The 22597-nt window shown below is 43.4% G+C and overlaps 1 pseudogene; it reads right to left on the reverse strand.

Annotated features, from left to right (window-relative positions):
* LOC106004934 lies at positions 1-5014 on the reverse strand (annotated as a pseudogene).
* Positions 5015-22597: the final 17583 nt, after the last annotated feature.

A 22597-nucleotide genomic window follows, 5' to 3' on the forward strand; every position in this document is an offset into this window, starting at 1 on the left:
TTTTTTAATTTATTTTTTTAGAAACTGTTTATTTTCCATCAACTTTATTTTGTTTTTGTTTGTGGAAGAGCAGTTTAGGACCACCCCAGGTTTGTTCCTGTCCATTCAGTGGCCTGAGCCATGGGAGATGCCAACCAGGCTTCCTTGCAGGCTAAAAACACCCTGCTCTCCAGTAGGGCACTGTTGACTAGGCACAGAGGGCACCTGCATACCTTCAGACCAGCCAGTCTGGGACCTTAGGTGGAGTAACAGTGAACTCAGGAGCTGGAGCAGTCATCCACCCTATAATTCCCCCTGGGTCACAGCCTTTTGAGCATGTGTGCTCTTCCTTTTCAATCCCTTCAGGATCTCTGTCAAAGTAGAGATCGGAGGTGACCACCTATGGGTGTTCACAGGAAATGGTGCCACACAGGCGCAGAGCATCCCCGTCCAGGATCACCACATCAGACCCACTGAGCGAGCTCCATTGTTGTTGCAAGGGATGGCAGTGTCCACATAGCACAGAGGAGAGCCTGTGTTACACAGAGTGATAGTAGACTCATAAGATGCCTCTGTGACAGGCTGGTGGTCTGCCTGGCTTTAATAGCTATCAGAAGTCTCAGCTCCCAGAAGCCTGCCTGAATCTGGTTAGCAGAAGCTCTGGGAGTGAAGCAGCCGGCAACAGGAATGGCTCGAGTAGCAGCAGCAGACATCAGCCCAGCTCGCCCGCCAGGGTTCCTGGATGATAGAACACTGACTGACATCAGCTGGGTTTTCACTGGCAACAATGGCACGAGCTGCCAACAGAAGCTTCTCCCAGGTCCCCTTCAGATTCATGCTGTAGAGGCTTTCACTTATCCTTCGGTAGATGTACTGCTCCATTTGGAAGTCAAGGTTGGTGCCACCCAAGAGGGATCCAGCAGCAAGGAATTGGAGGACATCCTCCTTCATCTGTAGGACATCAAGGGCTCTGGAGTTGTGGAATTTTCCTTTTAAGTTACGATGGGAATGAGAACGTATGGGCCCCTCCCTGAGTAGCATGGAAAAGGATTCTCACTGCATTTTTTTTTCCTTTTTTTTTTTTTTTTTTCCCCACTGCATTTAACTACACTCTAGTATTACCATAGCCAACAAAGCCCTAGAGGTCTGGCCCCTGCCTCCCTCTCTGACTTCATCTCTTTCCACTCTCCTCCTTGCTCTCCACTCTAGACTCAAGGCCTTTGACTGCCCCTAGAACACAGTGATCTCTCTTCCCTCTAGAATGTGGGGTCTTTGTCCTTTCCAGTGATGGATCTTTCTCTAGAACCTAACACATCTTGCACATACGAGGTGCTCAATAAATTTGGGTTGAAAGAATGAATTAATTGTATCTGATTTGTAATAAGAAAGTGTCCAATCTATTTGTGGTATGGAAGGTTTCCTGGAGGAACTGTCCTTTGGTCTGATTCTTGAAGCGCAAGGGGTCTCAGGCCAGGTGCACAGAGTGAGACAGGATGTGGAATGGGGAACAGATGTGCAATTCATGGCACTGGGCGCCATGAGCCAGGCCGGTGCAGCGTGCTCTGAGAGCATGCAGAGGAAGTGACTCAAGCAGGCCAGAGGGTTGGCAGGAGGCCTCAGCAAGGAAATGATATTTGAGCTGAGACTTGATGACTGAAGACACAGCTCACAGACAAAAATGAGAAAGAAGCATTTCAGGCAGTGTAAGCTTCCTGGGCCAGGCAGAGGGTATGGGAGATGATGGTGAGAAGGGGGTATGCCTGCTAAGTATCTAGGATTTTTTTTTTTTCTGGAGAAAAATATAGAAAATAGAATACTATTTTCACCATACCATGGAAAGTAAACAGATAAACACTATTGCCGAACAATAAGAAAAGGGACTCTGGCAAAAACAACAAGGATGAGTCAGAGAAGGCTTGAATAGATCTGATTTTAAGTACACACAGTCAGATAACTATATATGTACATCCAAAACATATTTTCTTTGTTATTTTTGTTTGGTCAAAGGGTTTTATGCACAACCAGATTTTCATGTTCAGATGGGCTTCTCTAACATTGGTGAAGGACTAGATATTTAAATTTCCTGTCTATCATACTCAATACTTTTGTAAAATAAAACAAAAATAGCACGAACATCAAATTGTAGTAAGTGTTCCCAAACACTCTCAATTTCTATACTTATTTCCTCCTGGCCTGGTAAAAACCACATGGTGGACCAGGCCTGATTCACGGACCACACTTTGAACCACACCAACTGGCAGAGAGGCAGTGAAGGCCATCTAGAAAGGCCCAGGCAGAAGATGGTCTCAGCACATCATTTGGTCTCAGGACATCATTTGGTTCAGGCCCCTGTCTTTGGGCAGGTGGACAAACAAATCTTCTATCACTCAGTATCCTGCGTTATACTTTTGTGTTTCTTATTGATATTTATTTTTCCATGACCCTGTCACTGAGAGTTGGGGTCATCCACAAACTCATAAATACTGTGTAACTGAAGAAGGGAGCCCCTTCCCAAGGCAAGGAGATGGTATTCGGCAGAAATACTTGTTATTCTTCCATAGCCACTGCCCATTAACCCTCCATGGGTTGAAGAATATTACTTTAGGGACATTTTGGCTTGGAATTCAGCACATACTCTCTGACCTACCAGAAATAACAAAAGGAGTTTTGAATTTATATATCCAACTTCATAAATGTATGTGTTTCATTCGGGTATGTTCAGATCTATTCCCCAATCCATCTTTCTTGTCCACGCAACGGTCACATTATGGTTTGATCTTACTGTTTATTTGGCATAGTATGGTGAAAACAGCTTGAGCTGTGGAAATATGTTGGAATTCAGTTGTCATTTTACTAGTTCTATTTGGCAAATAAAGTGACAGAACTTCTATGAGGTTTAACATCTTCATCTGAAACAAAAATGTGAGAAATAACTTTCATTTCAGAGTCGTTTTGAAGATTAAATACTTGGCACACAGTAGCTGCTCAGGAAATTTGGGGCCCTTTACTTTGCTCCCTGTAGCACCGTTAGCCATGGGCTGGAGGAAACGATTGAGGCTCTCTCCATCGCCTTTAGTTATAACAATTGCTGGAGTCTATCCTCAGGTGGTTTCTGCTACACCCAATGCAACAAATCCTTCATCCTAAATAATGAGCAGCAAATGCATAGTTTCTTGTGGAGCCCAGCCCTATCTGCTCCCAACACAAGTGGTGTAATGAGAGCAAGCTCTAGAATCTCATAAACCTCAATGTGCCCAGGCTATCCCTCAGCACTTTGAATCGAGCTTGCTGTAGAAGAGGGCTCTGTTGGCTTTTGCCCTTCCTTTGAGTTTGCATTAATTACCTGTTGAACTGAGTTTATAGACCAGAGCCAGATGTTTAAGATCAAAGGGAAACGGGGCCTCAGGGAAGGGACTGGAAATTGCTTCAGAATGCCTTTAGGCGACATGAATGGCAATGACTCCCTAAGCAAATCCTAAGCGGGACTTCTCCAGGATCTGGGCAGACTCTCTTTAGACTGTCCAAGAGGACAGAGGGCTCCCTAACACTGGCTGAAACACCCTGTGTGAAATATGTGCTTCCTGGCTGCCTGGTCAGTCTAGGCAGAAGCTCAGGAAGTGAGAACCACCATGAAAACAAACTTTGGCACTGAACAGTGACCAAGAGAACCTCTAAACCCTAGCTCTTCCTCCCCTTCTCCACACAGTCCTGCTGAGCCCTGCCCTACCCTGTCTGGTTCGAGAGTGGCCCATATACCCCGAGGCCGCTGCTAGTGTGCCCCTGGCAATGCTGGGCCTCTCTGCTCAGCGTTGGTGCCCCTCTGCTCTGTTCTCGTTTCCCTGACTCTTCCCCCGCAAAGAAATGGGCTGTCCTTGGAGTAATTCAGGAGGTACTGATGACGGCCAACAAGAAAATGCCCAACAGTTCCTGGGTCCATCTCAGCTCCCCCTCTTACTAGCCCTGTAACCCCCAAGTTTCACCTTCCTCACCTGCAAATTGTGGGTGACAGTGACGCCTGTCTTATGTGGTTGTGCAATGGATCGATAATGTGGTAAAGCCCTTAGTACAGTGCTTGGCACGGAGTGGATATTCACCAAATATTCTAAATATTGTGGTTGTTATTTTTATTATTAATGAGCAGCTGGCAAGCCTATTCCCAGATCATCATAAATATATCAGTTTTGTAGGGCTGCTGGAACAAATTGCCATAAACTGGATGGTTTAATACTAAAAAAAAAATGTATTCTAGAGACCAGAAATCTGAAATCGAGGTGTCAGCAGGGCCTCACTTGCTCTGAAGGCTCTAGGGAAGAATCTCTTCCTTGCCCTCTGTAGCCTCCCCTGGCTGTGGGCATCCCCGGGGTTTCCTGGCTCCTGGCTTCATCGTTCCAATCTCTGTCTTCACTCTTGTGTGTCCCTATCCTCTTCTCTGCCTTATTTCCCTGTGCCACTTTCTTCTAAGGACACTTGTGAAGGTATATAGAACCCACACAGATGATCCCAGACCGTCGCCTCATCTCATCTGTTACTACATAAGGTAGTACTCACTCTTCTGCCATACGGGTAATATTCATAGGGTCCGGGGGTTGGGACATACTTTACTGGAGGCTACCCAGTTAAACCCACTACAGAAGACATACCTGAGGGAAAATGGGTTTGGGAAGGAGGGCTTTTGCTTGATTCTTGTTCAAGAGTCTCAAATCCTGACAGCATTTGATTATCAGCAGCAAAGCCCCCTTTGCTGTCTCTCTAGGAACCCACTCATGACCATGGCAGATCCTAACATAGTTACTAGGTCCCTGGAACCATGGTATATATAATATAGCCTGGGGGTGAGTTTGTGGGATGGTGGGATGAGACAGAATAGGCTATAGGGACTAAAGATATGCAGCTGGAACAAAGGAACTATTAATAGAGAAAGAGCATCAAATTTTGGTTCACATTATACATAACAGTGGGGATGCTGTAAATTGGCCAAGCCTAGGGTCATCTGGTCTTATCTTATGTACCTGGATATGAACTAAACTGTGTTAAATCTTCGCTTTTAAAAAAAAATTATTTTATTTTTTTCAATGTAATCTTCACTTTTGATTTTAAGTGGTTTTGATGCCCTCAAAACTGTTATGTATTACTCTCCATCCCTGATCACTGAGGAGAGAGAGACATCATGTTCAAAGGGACACCAGGCCTATTGTGCTCTATGGATTTGTGGAATACGATGTCACCAATACCTTGCATTTGTATAAAAAAATGGCAACTCTGGGGGAGATGCAGGGGAGAAATGGCCCTTCTTATGAAGTCAGAGGTCTCAGGCAGAGTTTCCAAAGCATGACTTGGTAGAAGTGGAGGAAGAAAGCTTCACTTTTTCTTACCCTAGACCAGCCCCATGACTGCTGCATATCATCACCTCTCATGGGATTCAGTGGTCTCATTATAAAATGAGAAGGTATAGTGGGCTAAATAATGTCCTCCCCGCAAGATACCCATGTCCGAATCCCCATAACCTGGGAATTTCACCTTATTTGGCAAAAGGGACTTTGCAGATATGATTAAATCAAGGATCTTGAGATGGTGAATTAGCCTGGATTATCTAGGTGGACCTAAATGTGATCATAAGTGTCCTTACTAAGAGGGAGGCAAGAGGGAGGTTTGACTACAGAAGAGAAGTCAGTGGTGACTGAAGCAGAGATCAGAGAGGTATATCCCCAATCCAAGGACTGCTGGCTGCCACCAGAAGGTAGAAGAGGCACAGCACAGATAATCCCCTGCTACTTCCAAAAGGAACCAGTTCTGCTTACATCTTGATTTTAGTGCTAGAAGACCCATTTCAGACTTCTGACTTCCAGAACCATAAGAAAATAAATTTCTGTTGTTTTAAGTCATTACGGTCATAATAATTTGTTCCAATAGCAATAGGAAAGTAATGCAAGGGTTAGGCCATATACCTGTAGTCATGATAATTATACAAGAATCTTCAGGGGCTCAGCTTGGGCCAAGGATTCTGTAACAATTTGTGCTCTGACTTTACTCCCAAAGACAACACTAAGAGGTAAGTATTGTTAGTCTCAGGGAACCGAGAATTAGAATTAGAAAAGTTCATTAACTTTGCTAAAATTAAACAAGTAAATGGAGAACTGGGATCTAACCTCAGGCCCAGCTGTTTACTAAGGATCCATGAAACACTGCCTGCTTTTATATAAGAAATTTCTTGACATTTTTGACTTCGTACAGTTAAGAAAAAAAAAATCATGACTTATAAGTTAATTCAATTTCTACTTTCCAGTGGTACTCTAAATATCAGTGTATCTATACGCAAAGTGAGATCTTCTTCTCAGGATATGACACTACCATTTCTTACATTATGAGTTAAAATTGCCTTTAGCCTATGAAAATGCAATTTCAGTAACATACTGAATGGGAAACAAATATCTAGTGCTTAGATCAGGTAAAAATAAAAGTGTTAATAAAAATTATCTTAAGCCTGAAAATATGGCAAAGGCCCATACACTGTGTCCTTATAACGTCTTACTGCAGCACCATTGAACAGGCGCACCTAAGCAGGGTTTCATTCTCTTGGCTAGTGTTTCTCAAACTTTTTGGTCTCAGGACTCCTTTAACTATTGAAAATTATTGAAGATCTTCTACTACACAGGTTATATTTACTGATATTTACCATCTTAGAGATTAAAAACTTAAAAATTCAAATTGCTTATTAATTCATTTAAATAATAATAAGCTCTTTCCATATGAATACAAATCACATTTTTTTAAGATTTTATTTATTTATTTGACAGAGAGAGAGAGAGATCACAAATAGGCAGAGAGACAGACAGAGAGAGAGATGAGGAGAAGCAGGCTCCCTGCTGAGCAGAGAGCCCAATGTGGGACTCGATCCCAGGCCCCTAGGATCATGACCTGAGCCGAAGGCAGAGGCTTAACCCACTGAGCCACCCAGGCGTCCCACAAATCACATTTTTAATGAAAAATAAATATATATTTCCCAAAGCCAAGTAATTTAGTGAGAAGAGTGGGATTATTTTGTATGTTTGCAAATTCCTCTAATGTCTGGCTTAAAGAAGACCTCTGGATTCTCATACATGCTTCTGCATTCAGTCTGCTGTGATATGCCAGTTGGCTGGGGTCTGGGAAGATAATTCTGCCTCAACGAGATACACAGTTTGTAAAGGCAGAGCAGGGGAGAGACAGAATTTAATGGCCTTTCCAGATAACTATAGATACTCTCCTCTGATACCGCACCCAACTTGGCTTATGATAGTTTCTTAAAGCTTAATGACAATATGGAACCTGAGATATCAATGAACTTTTTGAACTCTGTTCCACTAAAGTCCATTGAGCTATCTCACGCTTTAAATGAATGTTTTGCCCACGTATGGATTTTGTGCATTGATCATTTGGAAGATACTGGTTCACTGAGTTCTGCAAAGGTTCCTAATGTTAATCTGGTTCACGGTGCCAAAAAAAAAAGAATTTCAAAATTCGAATTTTCACTTGAAAAGGTGAATTTTGTCATGGCCATAAATTCTGCCAGTAAGTTTTTCTGAAGTTCCAGATTCACTTCATTCATTTTTGAGAAACAATTTGCCAAATACCCAAGGCTGAATAACCATTGTTTGTCAGTTTTTTGTGTCTGTTGTTGTTTTTGTTTTGTTTTGTTTTGTTTTTGAGGAAAAAATGGTGTTCCTTGAAAAAAAAAAAAGTGGGAAGTTCTGCTCCTAACCCCAACAACAGCCTGATTGCTTTTCCCCTGGATAACCACACACCGTGGTACGCATCAGGAGCGTTTTATGTCCTCTGTACTTTCCATTTCACTGCATGGAATATTAAAAACAGATGTACTCAAAGTCAAGATTTAAGACAATTAATACTTTTTACTGCTTCATCAAGGACATCCTTAACTGAAACAGGTGGGCTTCTTTTGCAGCCAGGACATGAAGTAAAGAATGCACTAACCACCAGAGTAGTTTGGGCCCAAGACCTTGGTTTGCACCAAAGTGTCACATTTCCACCCACATTGCTTCTGCGTCATCAGTGTATGTGTCAACACCATAAAGCTAAATAAATAAAAATGGCTGAAGGGCAAATAACATCTTGGTGTTATTGTGAAAACAGGTTTGACATCATGTATTCCCAGAAAGGGTTTCAGATTCCCCATGGATCCGTTTACCACACGTTGAGAACCTCCATCCAAAGATACCTTCTAGTTCTGAGAATCTGTGACCCTTCCCTAAGACCAGATTTCCTAGATGACTTTATGTAAACCTATCCTCACAACTGATGCCACAAAAAAGAAGAGTAGCCCCGATACTCCTGTTACGCTTCATTCCACTTTGATTCTGAATCAAGACATGTGAGATATGCCTGGGGGTGGGGGGCAGGAGGGTGTTAATCATCCATGAGCATCCAGTTGATGCTGGACAGTGTCTTGCTTCACTCTGAGTTGGAGAATACGAAGGAAGTGGCCTATGTCAGGGTTCCCATAGAGTGTCTATGGCCTTAGACACTCCTGGACAGAGTTTTCAGGAAACAGCCCCCTTTCTGCGGAGCTGTTTATCTCTTTCCCCAGTTAGTTCCTCCTGACATCTAACATTAGACATGTAAAGCAGTGATTTCTGGTCTAGGCCAGCCACTCCATACCTATTTATAATCCTGCAGGAAATCATTACTCTTTTCGTTTCAAGATGACTGATTTAAAAAAACTAATTAAGGCAGGTCATAAAAACAGAATTTCAAAGGGTGCGTTGGGGACAGAGTGACCTGGTAAATAATTATTTTCCCTCGTACCTAGCTCTCTAACTGCACGGAAGACTTTATCACTGTCTTCCTGATGAGCAGCTTTTAAGAATTAGCTGGGATTCAGAGAATTGGGGAAGCGGGATGGAGATGAGATTTGCATCAAGGCACAGGTTTTTAGGGTATTAATAAATATAAATGTGTCCTATGAGGATAGGCAATGTGACTGCAGAGCACTGGGGCTATTTAAAAATCTGCAAAGATTCTCTGAACTAAATGTCAGGGTAGAGATTCTTTGGGGTTGGGTATCAGGTTGAAATTGATGAGATTTCACCATTGTAATACAATTGATCTCAGCCCTCCACCTCTGGAGCTATCAAGGGGCATCCTCTGTGACCTTGAAGATTTAGTCAAATTGGTACAAAAGAGGTAAAACATTATCTCAAAAAGAATTGTATAACAAGTCAATATGCTGGCTGAGAATTGCTAGGTCCCCCCTTTCCTGTCAATTAGTTTCTTTTCTACTTAACAAATACTATTGTTTTCACATCTACCCTGTGCCAAACTGAATAGGGCACTGGGAAGAATATAAAAATTATTAATATAAAACCCTTTATCTCAAAGTTTCTGATTTTGTTCATAATTTAAGAATTATGCACAAAAAACTCTAAGAGCTATACACACAGTGATGAAAAGCATGGGTCTTCCCCTTCCTAACTGTGTGACATTCGACAAGTTATATAAGCTTTCTAAATTTCAGATTTCTCGTCTATAACAAGGGGATAACCCTAGTACTTCCCTTGTAGGGTTGTTCTGAACATTAAATGAAATAACATGTGTAAAGAGCCTTGTACAGAGCCTGTACCTTGCATTCCAAATATCTGAGTCAATTATAAAAACTACTATTTTTTAAATTTTTTATTTTTTCAGCGTAACAGTATTTATTATTTTTGCACCACACCCAGTGCTCCATGCAATCCGTGCCCTCTCCAATACCCACCACCTGGATCCCCCAATCTCCCACCCCCCGCCCCTTCAAAACTCTCAGATTGTTTTTCAGAGTCTGTAATCTCTCATGGTTCACCTCCCCTTTTGAGTGATTTTCTCTCCTAACAATAACCAGGGAGCACTATTCCCTTTACAAATGATGGAATCTGAGGCTCAAGAAAATAAAAATAATTCACTATACCATGATACCCTTCGGATGAGAATCATTGCAAAAAAGCAGAGAAAGGGACAGGAATTGAAAAGATATGGGTCATGAATAGTTCTGGTAGCCTGTCTCCAAAATGGCACCCCAGGAACCATAGTATTTGTGTCCTTGTGTAGCCCTCTCACTCAGTGAATAAATAAATACATGTGGCATCAGTAATGCCACATGATGTCAGAGCTGGCTTAAAGGAGCCTAGCAGCTCCCCCCTGGCTCCTTTGGGATGCTTGCTCTTTGGATGCTCCATCTTGGAGCCCAGCCACCATGCTGCAAGATGCTTAAACCCAAGCTGCTGCCCCAGCCACGCTCAGAGATAACAACCAGCACCAAATGATAGTTCTGTGCATGTTCCTCTTTGGACTTTATCCAAAGTCAAACCTCAAGACTACTACAGCCCAGATGATATTTGACTACAACTGCTTTTGAGAAATCCAAGTGAGAACTGCCCAGCTGAGGAGGGGTCCCATTTCATCTAGTATGTGGAAAGATACAGGAACTCTTTCTCTCAGCCTAACAATAAGAAATAACTAGATGAGCTAAACAAATATAACTTTTTTAGAGCATGTCGGAGAGTTAAAGTCACAAGACAACTAGGGTAACTCAACTCTAAATTTTGACAAGCCCTTCCAAGATGAGATGAGACCTGTGAACTATTGCACTTGTGGCAGAGAAGGGAGGGAGAGCCAAGCCTCCGTAACAGCAGGTGGCAGGGAGGGACCTGCTAGTCATTCATTTTTATATGCTCGAACAGTTTCATAATTTTAAAGGAACCTGGACTGAGAATCAGATGCCCTGTTTGGTAGACAGATGCTGATCACAGCCCAGTGACCTTGGGACGTATCCCACACTTGGACCCCTGTCCATCTGGACATATCCCACACTTGGACCCCTGTCCATCTCTGTCCATCTGGCAGAGACTGCAGATGACAGTGAGCACTTCTCAGAGAGCCATAACTGCATGGAGCAGGAAGACCACTCAGACAGGGAGGCCAGGGCACTCAAAGACGGGCAGTGGCTATGACACACCTCACAGCTGGCGGACAGCAAAGGTTCCCAACACTTCCTGCCTATTCTGTTCATTGATTAATGTGCATAGCTTTACACAAATCACACATCTTTCCTGTGCATTTCCAAGGTTCAGAAAACTAATACAGACATCTCTCTGCACTCCCCTCCCATCCCCCCACCCCCAAAGGCACCAAGCTCATTCACAAACACCCTGGTGAGGAAGAACCAGGCAGAGTGACTGAGAACCACTTTACCAGCCAAATTACCACTGATGCTAAATGACTTGATAGGTTAAAGAATGCAGGGACAATAGATTCTCTTAATGAATCTCTAAGTGACCAAAAGAAACTGGGCACCAAAACCCTGATAGAAGTAGCAATGTGGTGGTTTTTTTTGTTTTGTTTTTTGGGGTTTTTTTGCAAAATATTGTCTATAAAGGACCAACTATATACCAGGAACTTTGAATATTTTTTAACATTCTTTATCTCCAATTCATACAAAACTAAAAGTTAGATGTTACTGTCCCATTTTGCACATGGTAAAGCTAAGGCCAAGTACAGAGGAATGGTTATGCCATAGGTGATGCAGTTAGACTACTTGGGTTTGGTTTCCAGCTCTGCTACTTACTTGCCATGTGATGGTGGGTGTGTCTTCTCTGTGCCTCAGTCATCCCTTCTATAAGATGGGAATAATAATGGTACTTTTCATAAATGAGAGAGTAAAAGTAAGACATTGGCCAATGTGCCCAACATACAGTAAACCCTTAATGAATATGACCCGCCATTATTAAGTTACTTTACCCAAACCACACAGTGAGAAAGAGTCTGATTCCAAAGTTGTATTCTTTCCAAAGAAATATTGTTTGTCGTTGTGAAATTGTTTTTGTGAAATATTAATAAATTTATATAACCTAAGTGAAACAAAACTAGTATGAACTCAGATAGACTGCCCTATCTTGCCATGATCTCCTCAAGGCCGCACAGCCATGAATGATCAGATGTTTGCCGAATGGTTTTCTTAGATTCCCTGCTCCCTCTCCTTTTTTGTAGTCCCAGTTCATCAAGACTCCCTCTCTGAAGGAATCTCATTCTATTATGTTAAATTTGGATAACTAAGATCTTCAAAGTATAATATATATTGTATTTGCTGTGTAAATTTAAGAATATCAGAGCAAAACTAGACTCCTAGATAAGATTGTAAATCTCTCTTTGGGTTCTTTGCAAAACAAAGGTTATCAAAGAGATACAAAGACATGGATGAATGGCTAAGTAAAATGTGATTATATATACAATGGAATATTGTTTAATGTTAAAAAGGAAAGAAATTCTGGTGCATGTTATAACATGAATGAAACTTGAAGACATTATGTTAAGTGAAATAAACCATTTCCAAAAGGACAAATGTTGTATGATTCCACTTAACAAGGTTACTTAGAGTAGTCAAACTCACAGAGACAGACAATAGAAAGGTAGGGGCCAGAGTCTGAAGGAGGAGAGCATGGGAAGTTAGTGTTTAATAAGTACATACTTTTAGTTGTGCGGGATGAAAAGAGTTATGGGAATGAACAGTAGTGAATGTACTTAATGCCCCTTCAAGATAGGGTTTTTTTTTTTTTAAGATTTATTTATTTATTTGAGAGAGAGAGAGAGAGAACACACACACATGCACACATGTGGAAGAGAGGGCCAGAGGAAGAGAGAGAAGAGAAAATCTCAAGCAAATTTCCCTGTTGAGATCATGACCTGAACCAAAATCAAGAGTCAGAAGCTTAACTGACTTCAAGATAGTTTAAATGGAAAATTTTATGTTATGTATATTTTACCACAGTGAAATGTTTTTCAAAGAAGAAGAATATGAACTTTAGAGGACACTAAGGGCATTATAATAATAATAAAACAAAATATTAGTGATTTTCTTGTTCTGAGTTGTGCTTGGAATCGATTATGCATGAGTCCAACAGCTGGTGGATGCTATAAGATCAATAAATTCTAAACTCATCAAGCTTCATTGTCTCAATGCTAAAAGCCAGAGCTATTCAGGGATGGGCTCCAGGAATTATAACACCTGTCACTGAGGGCTCAAAAAGAAATAAGATAATCAGTTATCAAGAATATTATAGATGGAGTAATTTCTAAGGGGGTACTATTATTAAAATCGAAGCTTGCTAAACAAAGGAGACAGACAGGGAGGGGTCAGCTACAATCTGTTGTTCATTAAAGGTCTCTGTGTTGCTAGCACAGACCGGGTCACTGCTGGGAAAAAAAAGCTCTAAGGTAGGGTTCTCTACCAAAGGAAATACCATCAAGTCAGAAGACATGACAGTGTCATGTCATCAGAACCCATTTAGTGCCAAGTTGTGTGGACTATCCTAAGAGATCAGGATGTAAGGACATTCTGTATTGTGCCAATTTGGCTAGACTGGAACTATATTTCCCTGAATTCCCTTCCCTGATGGTTCTGAGTTAGCACTGGTCACCAGAAGAATCTGCAGTATTTGAAAGAGCAGCCATTATGCTCTGAAGGTCCTGGTGGACCAGCACCCATGTTGGTGCCTCTAATGAATGTTGGCTCTCATTGTTGGTGAGGATGGCAGCCAGCTTGCAGCTCCTCAAGCCCCACCAGATCCCCTCCTCCTCTGAGTGTGGAACAGGAGCATCTGTAACTCTGTAACAAAGAGCACCAGCTTCTGGAGTTCACCCCCATCATCCAAATTATAGGCAGCAAGAGAAGATGTGGGTTCCAACCTGTCCTTGTGAGCTCCAATTTGCCATTTTGGATTTTGATTTGTCTTTGTGCACCCCAAACTGTTCTCACTGTTCTCCACTTCACATCCAACTTTTCTTTCCATCTGCTGGCCTTGCTGACCTAAAGAAACTTTGAGCCTAGCACCAGAAGTAGAAGAAAGTCTTACGTAGCTTTCTTCACCATTTCACACAAGTGCCTAAGATTTAATGTCTCTGGTGCATCCCTTACTCCATACTAGCCATGGTGGCTCTGCTGTCCCGATAGAACCATCACTGATAAGACCATGGGACAATACAGTCAGGCAAAGAAGGTATATGTCAGCTCAGCCTTAAAAGCTTAGGTTTTTAAGTCATTAACATGCCAGCCACTTTCTAATGCTACTTTCCAAACATCACTTATCCATGCCTTAAGATGGATTTTGTTCCATCATAAGCCTGTGTTATTTCCAGCTCAGTACATACCAACTTCTAAAATATATTCCTGTGCCAGACCCAGGTAATCTTTTTTTTTTTTTTTTTTGGTCTGCCTGATGCCCAAGCTTTAGAGTAGATAAACACCAGCAAAGTCTATAAAACCCAAGAGAAAAACAGGGGAAATATGAAGCATTCATATAGTTTAGTACAATCATCAGGATGATATTTAGGCTTTGGAGTGATAACAAAGGATGAATCCTGGCTCCACACTTTCTAGTCATTGGGCCTTTTGCCAAGGTTGCTTAACTTTTCTGAGCTTCAGTTTCCACATCTGTAAAATAGGAGAAGAAACCCTTCACTATTAGTTTTCTGTGCAGATAAAATTTAAAAAGTGTCTAAGATATTAATAAAGTGTTTTTAAGTGCTTGGACACATTTTTAAGTACATGAACACTCACATGTACACAAACACTCACTATCAGGACTAAGGGGTTCCGTTCTTTTGGTCATTGCATCTTATCTCCAGTAACTGGGATGCTGGTCTATGATGAATAAATGGATGGATGGATGGATGGATGGATGGATGGTGATGTTTGCTTTGCTAAAAATCTCTAGATAGAAGGGCCAATGGGAAAGAAATGAACATGAACACCATGACTTTGAAACAGCTGTTAAGTCAAAGACATACCTACAGAGAAATCCCTCAAAATTGCCACAGCATCAGGTTCTGCCAGGTTCTTGTCCTTGCTTCCCTGGGGTGTGTTCTTCAAGCACCATACTGCTCTGTGTTTCTCTCACAGACTTACACAGTCTTCAAATCCCTTTCATGAGCATAATGTCATCAGATCTTTGCAATAGTCCAGGAAGGCAGGAAACATGACTATTAGTATCCCCACCTTACCACCAAGAGAAGGAGTCTCAGAGAGGCCGAGTTGCCTGTTCTGATATCTAATTGAGGGCTGCTTCCATCATGAGCCATAGCCAGACTGTGTCTTGAGGGATGTCAGAGAGATGCAAAGAAGAACCACAGTTGTCATGAGAAAAGCTGTTTTTTCCATTACAGCAAAATTATAGAGACTGTATCTTGGTCTCCTGCAATGACTGTGATGCTTTGGCAGGGGAAGCCAGGGCACCAATTCTGGGGCTGCTTTTACAGTCCATTTACTAGCTGCCATTTTGCATGGTAAACAGGAAATACTTGGACCTCACAATCAAATTGATCAGAATTTGAATCCCAGGTCTGCCACTGTCTGTAAAACCTTGGGCAAGTTACTTAATCTCTTTGATTCACAATTTTTCAATCTATAAAATTGAGATAATATCCACTCTGGAGGCTTAATTGAGATAACCTAGCAGAGTAGCTGGAATCCAGCAGAAGTTCAATCAATAATAATCTTCTATTATCCCTTCTCTATCCACTTCTACCTTCGTGGAGTAAAGAGAAATCTAACAGAGCAGCTAAGAGCATGAACTATGGAGCCAGCCTGTCTGGCTTTAAATTCTAGCCCTGCCATCTATCGACTATGTGACCTTGGGAAAATTACGTAGCCTCTCTCTGCCTCAGTTTGCTCTTCTGCAAATGAAGATAGTAATAGTACCTACCTCATAGGGTTCTCATGAAGATTAAACTAGCTAATATTTGTAAGACACTCAGAACACTGATTGGCATATAGTTAGGAGGTGCTACATACATTTTCTCTTTTAAATTAAAAAAATCATTTTCACGAAACATTTGTGGAAAAGAAGAGCTGTGAAAATACCTTTTTTAATTTAGAAGAATCAGATAAAAGGAGAGAAATACTAAAATATCTTTCTGAAGCATCAAAAATGTACTGAGCCCTTACAATTTCACAGGCACAAAATAAAATGCAAAATGTTGATGTCTGAGCCATTCCTTCAGTAAACCTGTGCTGTATGCCAACTCTGCACCAGGCACTTTGCTAAGCACTAGAGATTTGAAGGTGGACAGCACAACCAGGTCCACTGCCTTTGTGGAGCTACTAATCAGAGGGATGGGTGGTGGAAAAGTTTGAGGAAAAAAATCAATAAAATAATTACAGCTTATAATAAGTGCTTGAAGGGGGTGCCTGAGTGGCTCAGTCAGTTGAGCATCTGCCTTAGGCTCAGATCATGATCCAGAGATCAAGCCCCATTTAGTGTTCTGTGCTCAATGGGGAGCCTGCTGCTCCCTCCTCTGCCCCTCCTCACTCAGGCTTGCGCTTTCCCTCTTTCCCTCTTTTGTACTCGAAGGAAAGATAGCTGTGTACTGTGAACAAGGACAGAGGCAGGAGGGAAGTGCCTAGACAGAAAGGAGTCCGTGGAGGCTTCTCCAAGGAGGTGGCACATAGGCTGAGACCAGAGGGCTGTGAAGGTTCTGCTCACAGAGCTTAAATCAGTCTAATCTAGGGGGTTGGGAGCACTCGGCATGAGCATAAATATAGAGATTCTAATGGATCTACCTCACAGAATTGTTCTGAGGAATAAATATGATGAGGTCTGAGAGACACCTGGCACACGGCCTGGTCCAAAATACATGCTGAACATCGTTACCGTCTCCCTTCAGAGGAGCACCCACAGTTTCTCTGTCGTCTAATGGAGCGCCTTCTGGGCCCATCCCTGCCTCCCAGAGCAGCATCCATTAATTCAACAATTCCCCCAAATCAACACATCATTACTAAGTGAATTTATTTATGAGGCACATTAAAGATATGGATATGATAAAAGATACAAAGTCAAACCTAACCCTGCTCTCCAGGGACTTACAGACTGAAGGAGGAAACAGATACCTACAAACTCATAAGTGGGGAGCCCCAGACCAGAGGGGGTAGCATCCGTCCACCCCAGAGCAAAGAAATGGAATGGCCCACAGATCCTCAGCAAAGAAATGGAACAGAGGGTCAGAAAAGCGTGGCTACCTGAGGAGGGGGATTTCTAGGCATCAAGTGAGCCTTCAGTTTGCCAGCATGCTGAATCCACAAATATGACACCCGCCTGGCTCAAGACACAAGGTCCGGGGGGCAGGCCCCAGGGTAGGGGTGTGACCTGATGGAAGAGGGGTCCAGACCCTCCAGATGGACAACAGCCATGCCACAGGTAACAAAGATACCACTGTTCTTGCCCTGCTTGGGAGGTAACCTCAATCCCACGGCACTAAATGCATTCCAGGCGCCAAGCCTCCGCACCCTTCCATCCCTGCCTGGAGTTCCCTCTCTGCTCCCCACTTCCAGATTCAGTGCGCAGCTCCTGAGTTCAGTTCTGTTTTCCTGGATATTACAGCCCATAGCCATCACCACCACCACCCCACAAACTGTTACAACCCACGTCCGCAAGACTCAGAACCTCCTCCTAACAGACCATAATGTAGTAAGCCCTTGCTGCACGCAGAACTTGGTATGAAATGACAGAGGCAGACCTCCCACGGGGCCCTATTCAGGGTGCCAGGGGATGCAGATGGGCATTGTCCCTCCACACAACATAGGTTTGAGTCAGCACTGAAAGAGATGGAAATAAAGGGAACAGGACCATAGTGGAAGAAAAGATTTTATACTCGCCATGTCATCAGCTTGAGATAGCTCGTGCATAGGAACAGCTCTAGAATTCCATCCAGAGTCCAATGCTAGTCAAAGAAAAACCTTCACCTCCATTAACCTTCACCTTACCGTTCCAGTTTTCCAAGCACTAAGGATGCAGTCCCTGATCCTTGCAGCCAATCTGTGAGATAACTATTATTTCAGTTTTACAGGTGAGAAAACGGAGCCTCATAAACACTCAGCGATAGCCTCAAGATCATTCAACTGATAAGTAGCAGAACTAGAATTCGAATAGCCAAGTTCAAATTCAGAGTTTATTCTGTGCCAGAGGAAACTTTAAAAGAAAGGCTCTTACTTCTAACTAGATCCTTTTTTAATTTATGTACATATATCTCCTAAGATAGGGTCCGACCTAATCTCTTTACTCTGGAAAAAAAATGTGGCCCAGTAAAAACAGGTTGGGCTGGAGTCTAGCCCAGAGCTGCAGAGACTAGTTATGTAACCTTGGACGAGGGCTGGCACCTCTCAGCGGGCCTCCGTTTCTTCTTCTCTCAAGTGTATGGAGTAATACCTGACTTGTCAGCCTCCCAGTGTGCCACGAGGCTCTCAGAGAAAAAGAGAAGAAAAGTGCCCCAGACACACAAGCTCAACATTACAAAGGGTGCCAGGGCTCTTGTGTCCTTCTGTCCCGGCCCCCACTGCTTAGACATCCGTTAATGGAGGGGCCCTAACTCTCCCCCACCCCGCCTTATTTCTATCTTACCCCATTTCCCAGATATGACCCTCCCATCAGAGCCCAGATCTAGGATTAGACAGGGGTGGCAGAAACTTTGTAAATCTACCAAAAAAAAAAAAAAATCCGCTGAATTTTCATCTTTAAATATGGTATGTAAACTTTATCTCAATTTTTTTAAAATAAAAAGATGCAATTGCTAGCCACAGGAATAGGTACAGAGGCCTACCTATGACTGTAGTTGTGGTAACATGGAGAAGACAAGTTAATTGTAAGAGATTTTCAGGAACAGGAAAAAGCCAGATGTGATTAGAATTTTAGGACTGAAAATGAGGGAGGATGGGGCACCTTTAACCAAAAGAAGGGTAAGCAAGTCTGGGAGAGATCATAACCAAGTCAGTATAGGGTGTATGGAATTGGAGAGTTCAGCCGGACATACAGGTGCATGTATGCCTCAGGAAGCCAGAAAATCAGGCCTGGATTTCTGGGAAAGGTGAGGACTTGGGGACGACATAAACACCATGGTTAATGACAAGATTGGATGCGCTCTGTTAAGATTTAGGAAAAGGAAAGAGCAGAGTTTTTATACCTCCAACATTCTGAGTCCTTCTTTAAATTGGTGGGCTCCAATCCGTGGCAATCTCTGAATTCTTTGGGTACAGTTGAATTGGTTAACTTGTCTTTCTCCACATAGAGTTAAGGTTTTCTCTTCTTCAAATAGATCGAGGACCAGTGCTCACCTTCAGCCCGTCCGGGTTTGGCTTCAGGCAAAGTTACTGCCGATCTGTTGTAATCTTTCCCTTACACGGAGGGCACAGTACTGACTCTGAGAGAATGCTTTAGGGTATAGTCCTTATCCTAGGATTCAGGCCTCCTGGGGTCCTAACTGAAAATCTTACCAAGGCCCCTCAACTTTGGCAAGACTTGAACTGCATCCTCTATCCCCTTCAGTTGCTGAAACCTTTGCCCAGCCCTTTAGTTTCTCTGCTGTTCCACTGCTCTGGGCATCCTGAAATCCCACGCCTCGCTGGTGCAACTGAAGTGTCATCTGACGACTTCAGGCAAATAAGATTTGCCAGCATATTTCGGGGCTCACTTCTCTGAGGTCCTCTTCTCCGGCAGCCCCAAATGCCATGTCCACTCTGTACAGCGAGGTGATGCTATCTGCTCAGGCTCTACCCCCTTGGCTGAGAATGACAAGTAGCCTTAGGTAATAATCTGAGGTGAATGCGGAGCTCATCTCATTTACTGCCTTCTCTCAAGGATCATGGCACCTCCCCTTCCTGGGATGCTTCCCTCCCCAAGCTTTCACATGTGTTTTAAATATTTTGCCCAGATTGCATAATAGTTTAAGTGAGCCCATTAATGCCATGTGCTACTCCACAAAACTAGTAATCTTCATTAAGAAAATTAAAAGGGAAGTAAGGGTGGCTCAGTTGGTTAAGCCTCTGCCTTTGGCTCAGGTCATGATCTCAGGGTCCTGGGATCGAGCCCAGCATAGGGCTCTTTGCTCAGTGGGGAGTCTCTTCCCCCTCTCTCTCTGCCTGCCTCTCCGCCTACTTGTGATCTCTCTGTCAAATAAACAAATAAAATCTGAAAAAAAAAAGAAAGAAAGAAAACAAAAAACAAAGAACCCAGCCATGGAAAGAAGGCTAAAAGGACCTTGTCCTTGACAAGGATCAGAAGGTCATGGGTATAATATTTACCGATTGTTTATATTCATCAACTGGTAACCTTTTTGGGGTGGGAGACAAGTCTTACAATTTGTATTTTCACCACACAGTTCTGAACATTCAGCATATAGCTGTTCATGAATTATACAATAAAGAAAATGTTTGAATGCTTGAGAGAGGCTGGTGTAAAGCCGATAGAGAGGTCTGGTTCGGAGTGTCCTCTTTGGAAGGGCTAATTTAGTAGACCCTCCCCCCGCCCTTCACCCCCCCCACCCCCCGCCAGACTATTTATATCCACCAGCAAATGTGCCAGGTGCCTGGCATTCAGCTCATGGCCCGGGAAGACAGGAAATAAATTTCATTTCAAGGATCCCAGCTCCAATGTGGAAAAAGAAGTCTGGCTTGTGCTTTCTGTCTCCCCCTCTTGATAAGCACACAAATAAACAGGCTTACACTGAAGCAGAAGCCGTGAGCGCAGAGTCCAAGGACCCGGCTCTGGGTCTGTAAGAAACGTCACCTGTCAGACATTTTTCCATTGCACTGAGTAAAAAGAATATCCATGAGTTCACAGGGACCAGTCAGACAACTGGAAATTCCAGCTGGTGCAGGCGCACACCCTGGTGATTTCTCCACCAGAGAGGAAAGAGCTCCCTGCTAGCTCACCTCACCCTGCCCCTTCTCACCAGGCCCCTCTCCCTTCTGGCAAGTATCCAGTCCGTTTCTAGCCTGTACAGACAAGTCCACACAACAGTCTAACCCAACAGCACTTCATAGACCAGCGAAGTCACAGACAAGTTGAGCTAGAAGAATCCACGCGGCACCACCAGACCCAGCAGGGGGGCAGTGGTTTACTGGCTAAGTGTGTGGGCCACAGGAGCTGGATGCTGACGTTCAAATCCCAGCGTTGCCCCCTTGAACCCTTGTGACCTTGAGTAAACTGTGCAGTCTCTCCGTTTCAGTTTCTTCTTAGCCACAATAAGGATGATAAAAACACTTTCCTTGTCGAGCTGGCGTGAGGACATCACCATCCCTGGCTACCCCTGTCCCGGCGTGTGAAAGCTCGTCATAAACTGTACGACGCAATGTAAATGTGCAGCGTGATGGGAGGACCTTTATTGCTCTTACCGGCACCTCCCTGTTTAGTCAACCCTTACTTGTGTGGATTTTAGGAGGCACAACTGTTAGACTGTTCAGCTCTGTGCAGGTCAGCTCTGCACTGTGCTGGCTCAGAGGGTCAGAGGTGCCCGTGCCTGGAGCAGCCGGGAGGAGGCTCACCTGCCCAGGGGCGAGGAGCTTGAAACCTCCCATCACGGTGCTGCTGGAGGGAGGTTGTGCCAGAAGCAGCCGGCATCAGAGAAGGGCTCTGGCTGGAGTTCCAGGGAGTCAGAAAGGGTGCGGGGATGGAGACAGGTTCTCTGAGGAAGCCATCGCCACCCCACACAGCAGGGGAGAAGCTACTGCCAGCTCCATCTTCCAGCCCCGTGTACAGCGGGTGATCAATGACTCATCGCAAAGGGAACGTTTCTTTATGAGGATGCAATACATCTGCCTTAGGCTGATTAAAAATTGTTCCTTGTCAGCCTAGCAAGGGTGATATTAGAGTCTGGAGTGCAAATGCACAAAGGACTTTGGCGTCTGATCCACCTGTGCCCCAACCTTGGCTCCGCCAATGCCCAGCTGTCTGACCTTGGGAAAATTGCTTAACTTCTCTGGTTCTGTTACCTTGCCTATAAAATGGGGATAATAAATTTAACTCCACCGGGTTACTGCTGAGAGTCGGAAGACTTGGCACTTGTGAAATGCTGTGTGCCTACTGAGCGAGGCTCAAAGGAAGCAAAAAAGGTAACGACCGTGTCTCCCCCTTCCTTCCTAAGAGAATTGTCACGTCTAGGTGTACACAGGTAGACCATTCAACTGCTTATCAACCTGTCTGTCCCACTGCTTCTCAGGTGTGTCCGGAATTTTCAGAATGGAACTGTCGTTGCTCAGAACATAAAATAAACCAAACTCTGGAGTGTCCTGCTCTATAAGGTTAACAGTCCTGTTGCTTCCTTACCATGGCACCATCACTTTGAATTTACCGACTTAGCTGTGAAAAGGATGTTCATTACTTAAAAAGAAGATACAGGCCTACGTATGCTGTCACAGGTAGCGACAGGTACTCTACTTAGAGCTCTTTCAATGATTTCCTAAATTTAGAAATTCGCACAAACTTCTCTTACCAAAGTTATCACATTCTGTATTTATTTTCATGTCAGTGTTCCCTACTTAGCTGGGACTATGGACTGCTGATCCTTGTACAGTCACTGCTTATTTTAGTATTTAGCATATTGGCAGTGCTAAGGAAACTTTTAAGTGAGATCAGAATTGAGCTGATCTTCCTATAAACTATTTTTTAAGTTTTTAAAAAAATATTTAATTAATTTATTTATTTGACAGAGAGAGAGCACAAGCAGGGGGAACGGCAGAGGGAGAGGGAAAAGCAGGCTCCCCCTTGAGCAGGGAGCCCAATGTGGGACTCGACCCCAGGACGGATCAGGACCTGAGCCGAAGACA

This window comes from Mustela putorius, unplaced genomic scaffold (assembly GCF_011764305.1).
Source record: "Mustela putorius furo isolate JIRA1106 unplaced genomic scaffold, ASM1176430v1.1 tig00000228_pilon_pilon_pilon, whole genome shotgun sequence".
In the NCBI taxonomy this organism is placed as follows: domain Eukaryota; kingdom Metazoa; phylum Chordata; class Mammalia; order Carnivora; family Mustelidae; genus Mustela; species Mustela putorius.